The sequence below is a fragment of the Bubalus kerabau genome, chromosome 8 (assembly GCF_029407905.1).
Source record: "Bubalus kerabau isolate K-KA32 ecotype Philippines breed swamp buffalo chromosome 8, PCC_UOA_SB_1v2, whole genome shotgun sequence".
NCBI lineage: Eukaryota > Metazoa > Chordata > Mammalia > Artiodactyla > Bovidae > Bubalus > Bubalus kerabau.
The window spans coordinates 86,992,220-86,997,955 of NC_073631.1; positions in this window are offsets into that span (position 1 = coordinate 86,992,220).

Here is a 5,736-nt window from a genome sequence, read left to right on the forward strand (position 1 = left end):
ACTTGTCTTGCATGAATACCACACCCTTTGGTTTTATAGAATAATACAGTATTTTAAAATAGATTTTACTCAATTTCTAAAAATGGTTCAAGAATCTTTTTTATAAGAATAAGCAGAATATTTTAATTTTATTAATTTCATTAATGTTTAATAAGTTTGAAAAAAGTCTAACTCCTGTGAATTTAGCATTTCTTTAATAAAAATGGATTTCGTGAAAGTCTCTGGAGACAGAGGCTAAGTATCTGTTTAAATTGTATTATTAATTCATAAATTGATGTTAATTAAAAAAATGCAAACTTGTTTTTCACTTTTAACTGTTCATTAATAATTTCATAGCCTATTTGAAGCTCTCAAAACCTCTTAAATAAAACCTTTCAAAAATCTGATCATACTTAAATTGTGGCTAAACACCACTAACAGTAAAACTCACTGATTGTTTTCTCCAAAAAAAAAAACCTCAAATAAATTTAACCAATATGTTGTTGGATGATTGGCTAATATTTACTATTCAAATGGTTGGATTGGGTTCAGTGTAAAAAGTTTTTAAATTTTTGAATCAGAAGTCAATATTTTTCTTCTCAATTATCATATTAGGGTGAATTAAATAATAACATTAATATCCTAGTGACTGCCTGGGATACAAAATTACCTCTTAATTTAATTTTACATCCTGTTATTTTGATTTATTTTTTTGACCATGCCACATCACATGTGGGATCTTAGTTCCTTGACTAGGGATCGAACATCTGCCCCCTGCAGTAGAAGCACAGGGTCTGAACTAGTGTATTACCAGGATTGTGGAATACTACCTTAGATAGGATATGGCTAGGATATATTTGTCTCCAAGTTTTTATTTCTCTTGGATAATTTTACTTATAATTATGCCTCACATTTCTTCTTACAATCTCTATCAAATTAAAAAGCCAAGTAAAAGTAAAATTAATGAAAATGAAATGCAGTGGTTAAAGACCTGGGAACTATGGTATTCCAGAAAGCATAAAAAGAGGGTAGATGATGGAAATTTCAGATATGTTGTATGGCTGATTATCTATCTATCATTATATCACCACTATCATCATCCTTATCATTTATTTCATAGGTGAGCACTGATCATTGAGTTACATTATTTCCTAGAGCTGTTGTAACAAATTACTACAAACTTACTGACTTAAAACCATGTGAATCTGCTCCCTTAGAATTCTGGAGGTCAGCAGTCTGAAATAAGTTCAACTGGAATAAAATTAAGGTGCTTAAAGGCACCGTCTGGAGACTAAAGGGGGAATTCTTTCCTTTTTCAGCTTCTAGAGGCCACCTGTATTCCTTGGGTTATTGCCTCTTCCTCTATCTTCTCATCAGGTGATACAGCATCTTATTTCCTCTCTGGCCACTGCTAACACCCTTCCATTTACTTTCTTTGACCCTGCTTTGATCCACAAAAATATACTAGAACAATTTCCCTGTTTCAAGACCCTTAACATAATCACATCTGCAAAGCCTTTTTTACCATGTGAGATGAACTATTTCCAGAATCAAGGGATTCGTGAATGAACATCTTTGACAGACCTCATTCAGCCTATCAAATGTTATAGAATCTGGAGATCATTGATAATCTAATGAAAAATTAGATTGACAGAGAAAAGTATCTGATTGGAGGGTAGATTAAGAGAAAGAGAGGAGGAGAATTATAGCCATTAAAAATGGAAAACTCTTTTGAGGAATTTTGCTGGCAATGGGGGTCAAAGAGATTAAGGTCTCATTGGCAGAAGTGACATTAACTTTTCCATTTTAAATTTAAAATGTGAAAAATAATATCATGTTTTATTGACAAGTACTGGGAAAAATGAAAATACCAGTTTTAGAAGAGAAAGGAACGATTTCTGGAAGGATTCTCCTAAGTATGGATAAGATCATGAGTGTTTCTTTTATGAAAATAGGGAGGAAGGTAAACTATGATGGGTAGGTGAATAGATGTGAGGTGGACATTTGTGAATCCTCTGCTCAGTTCTGTCAATGAGATAGGATCTGAGTGTTGATGTGGCGGAGGGGTGTTTAAGGAGAAGGTAGGAAATAATTTTCCAGTATAATGATATGGTTAATAAAATAGAAAATTATATTATAATTGATCAACCATACTAAAGTTCCTCTTAAATTTCATGATTGTAAATGTAAACTGTGTTTAAGAGCTTGCTAAGAGCTTCCCCATTCATATTAAAGTGGAGTAGTAGGGAGAAAAAGAGAGGTTTTCTTTCTCTTTTTCACTGTGAGAATTGTAATGCTTAAAGAGGTGAGTAAAAGCTGTGTTTAGTTGGGTAAGTGTTACAAACCAAACTTGGGTCAGCTCTCCCAGCATGCATCAAAGTCAGTTTATTGATACAGAGTTTGGTGAAGGAAAGTACAGTATGTATTGCAAGGCACCCAACATGGGGCCAAACGAATGGGCATTTCATGCTCAAAAGACCCAAATTCCCCTATGATTTGGGGGAACAATTTTTAAAAACAAGGTGAGGGAGAGGGTTTCAGGCTGCCCGGTCAGCTTGTACAGATCCTTTTCATTAATTGGTGGTGAAGTAGTTGGATGGTATTTTGAGAGTCAACATCACCAGCATTCTGGTTCCAATTGGTCTGGGGTCTAATGCTGGTGATCAGTAGTTAACTTCTTCCACCTGTTGGGGGTTCTGGCATCAGCAGAACAACTCAAGAGTTATTAATAGATGGAGAAACAATGGAAAGAGTGAGAGATTTTATTTGGGGGGGGGGCTCCAAAATCACTGCAGATGATGACTACAGCCATGAAGTTAAAAGACTCTTGCTCCTTGGAAGAAAAGCTATGACCAACCTAGGCAGTATATTAAAAAGTAGAGACGTTACTTTACCAGCAAAGTTCCGTCTAGTCAAAGCTATGGTTTTTCCAGTAGTCATGTATGGATGTGAGAGTTGGAGCATAAAGAAAGCTGAACACCAAAGAATTGATGCTTTTGAACTGTTAAAAAAAAAAAAAAATTGATGCTTTTTGATGTTGGAGAAGACTCTTGAGAGTCCCTTGCACTGCAAGGAGATCCAACTAATCTAAAGGAAATTAGTCCTGAATGTACATTGGAAGGACTGATATTGAAGCTGAAACTCCAATACTTTGGCCACCTGATGTGAAGAGCTGACTCATTTGAAAAGACCTTGATGCTGGGAAAGATTGAAGGCAGGAGGAGAAGGGGATGACAGAAGATGAGATGGTTGGATGGCATCACCAACTCACTGGGCATGAGTTTGAGTAAACTCCAGGAGTTGGTGATGGACAGGGAGGCCTGGTGTCCTGCAGTCCAAGGGGTCCGAAAGAGTGGACAAGACTGAGCGACTGAACTGAACTGAATGTTTATTAAGCACTAAGAACAGTATTTGATACATTGAAAACTTTCAGCAAATGTTACCTTTTGAATGCACTGTGCCACATCTCTTTCTCAACAACTCTTATACAGAGCAGAGAGATAGATAACAAATGAGGTAAGTAAAATATCCATGGTAAAAAAGTGCTAGATATCTATAATTTAAAAAACCAAAGAGAACAGCTGTTCCAAAGCAATGGATAATTAAAAGCTGTCATATACATTGCATATTAGCATATATTTGCTTAAGAATACTGTTATTAAAAACTTGATTTGAAGCAAATTTTTGACCATTACAAATAGATATTGAGAAAAATCCTAAATATAGAAGTAAGTGCTATGATCCATATCAGTAACAGGTATGGAGAAAGAATTTAACAAGCACAAGTATATCAGAAGGTATGTGGAGAATGTAAGGAAGAGCCAGAAATAGAACAGAAACACACACACACACACACACACACACACATATATATATATATATATATATATGCCTGTATATATGTGTGTACATGTATATATGTACATATAATAGATTTTATAGTATATGTTTTTATATATTTCATAACCTATTTCTGTTTTTTAAAGTAAATTAATTATTTTGTCAATTGTATATATTGCTCTTTCATTCATAGAAGTGATTTGAAATTCTTGATTCAGCTTTCTTCTGCATGTGTATGATACTTAACAAAGAACTTGAATTAATTAAAGCTCAACATACAGAAGATGAGGATCATGGCATCTGGTCCCATCACTTCATGGGAAATAGATGGGGAAACAGTGGAAACAGTGTCAGACTTTATTTTGGGGGGCTCCAAAATCACTGCAGATGGTGACTGCAGCCATGAAATTAAGACACTTACTCCTTGGAAGAAAAGTTGTGACCAACCTAGATAGCATATTGAAAAGCAGAGACATTACTTTGCCAACAAAGGTTCGTCTAGTCAAGGATATGGTTTTTCCAGTGGTCATGTATGGATGTGAGAGTTGGACTGTGAAGAAAGCTGAGCACTGAAGAAGTGATGTTTTTGAACTGTGGTGTTGGAGAAGACTCTTTTTTTAAAATTTTTAAAATTAAATTTATTTATTTTAATTAGAGGCTAATTACTTTACAATATTGTATTGGTTTTGCCATACATCAACATGAATCCACCACCATGTTCCCAATCCTGAACCCCCCTCCCACCTCCCTCCCCATACCATCCCTAAATCAAGTACATTTTTTTAAAAGTCAGACTCCAGCCATAGTTTTTGAGAATGTATTAACTGAAAAACATTACTAATGGATTCCCTGGCTGACCAAGAAACTACTGGATATGTTACTGGACTTGGTCCATAAGAGTTGTATCTGTGTCCTGTAAACTGACAATGAGTAATGCCAATTTTGCAAACTCCTATATCCAAAGGTAATGAATTAACTTCCTGTTTGCACTGTTTCATAATTTAGAAACCAGAACTACCTGTCCACACATACAATAGTACCTAAGCTTTCTTTCTGCCTTATTATTATTAAATGACCCCATAGTTAGTTGGAATGGACAGTTTCTCTGATTTCCTTCCTCTCTATATCTTCACCATTTGGTTTCCTGAATCTCATCATTTCACATTTTTCAACTTGGAATGTAAAGATGATATATAAATATATTATTGTATATATTAATGGTATTATTATTAGTATTATTTATTATATTATTATCCATCAATAAAATCTTATTAATAATATTAAATGGTATTATTAATAGTATTATTAATAACATCAAAGAAAATGTAAACAATAATGTAAAAAGTATGTTTGTGTGGGTGTTTGTGTATTTTTATGTATTATTTAATGTCTTGGAGCTGAAGTTCAATTATTTAAAGTGAATCTAAAGAATTCTAAGACATTCAATGCATGGGAATATGGGATATAAAGGGAAACATATAAATAAGAAAATAAAATAAAAATGGCTCCTTATTATTTATTTTTCCTAATGATTATCATCACATATTTTTACAGAGATTTCACAGCAACAATCATTTGGACATTTGTATTAAGAACTATGTGCTTAAGATTTACCTTGCCCTTGTTCTCCATGATAGAACTCTTCTTGAGAGAGAAAGAAAATGCCTTTTCCAGGTTATCTTCTGACTTTTCCTGTAGGTTCCATCTAGACCAGCATGCCCACATAGTCATTCTATGATTTATCTTCACTCTTCTTAAATTGTACCATGTTTCTCTCATGACCATTTGTTGAAGAATGTTTTTCAGTATGACCTAATTGTCAGAATGCTTATTTGAAAACTTAGCAGCAGCAGCAGGATTATTTATACTACAAGATAATGATAAGACTAAAGTTCTATCTGCAAGGGTATTGTGGAT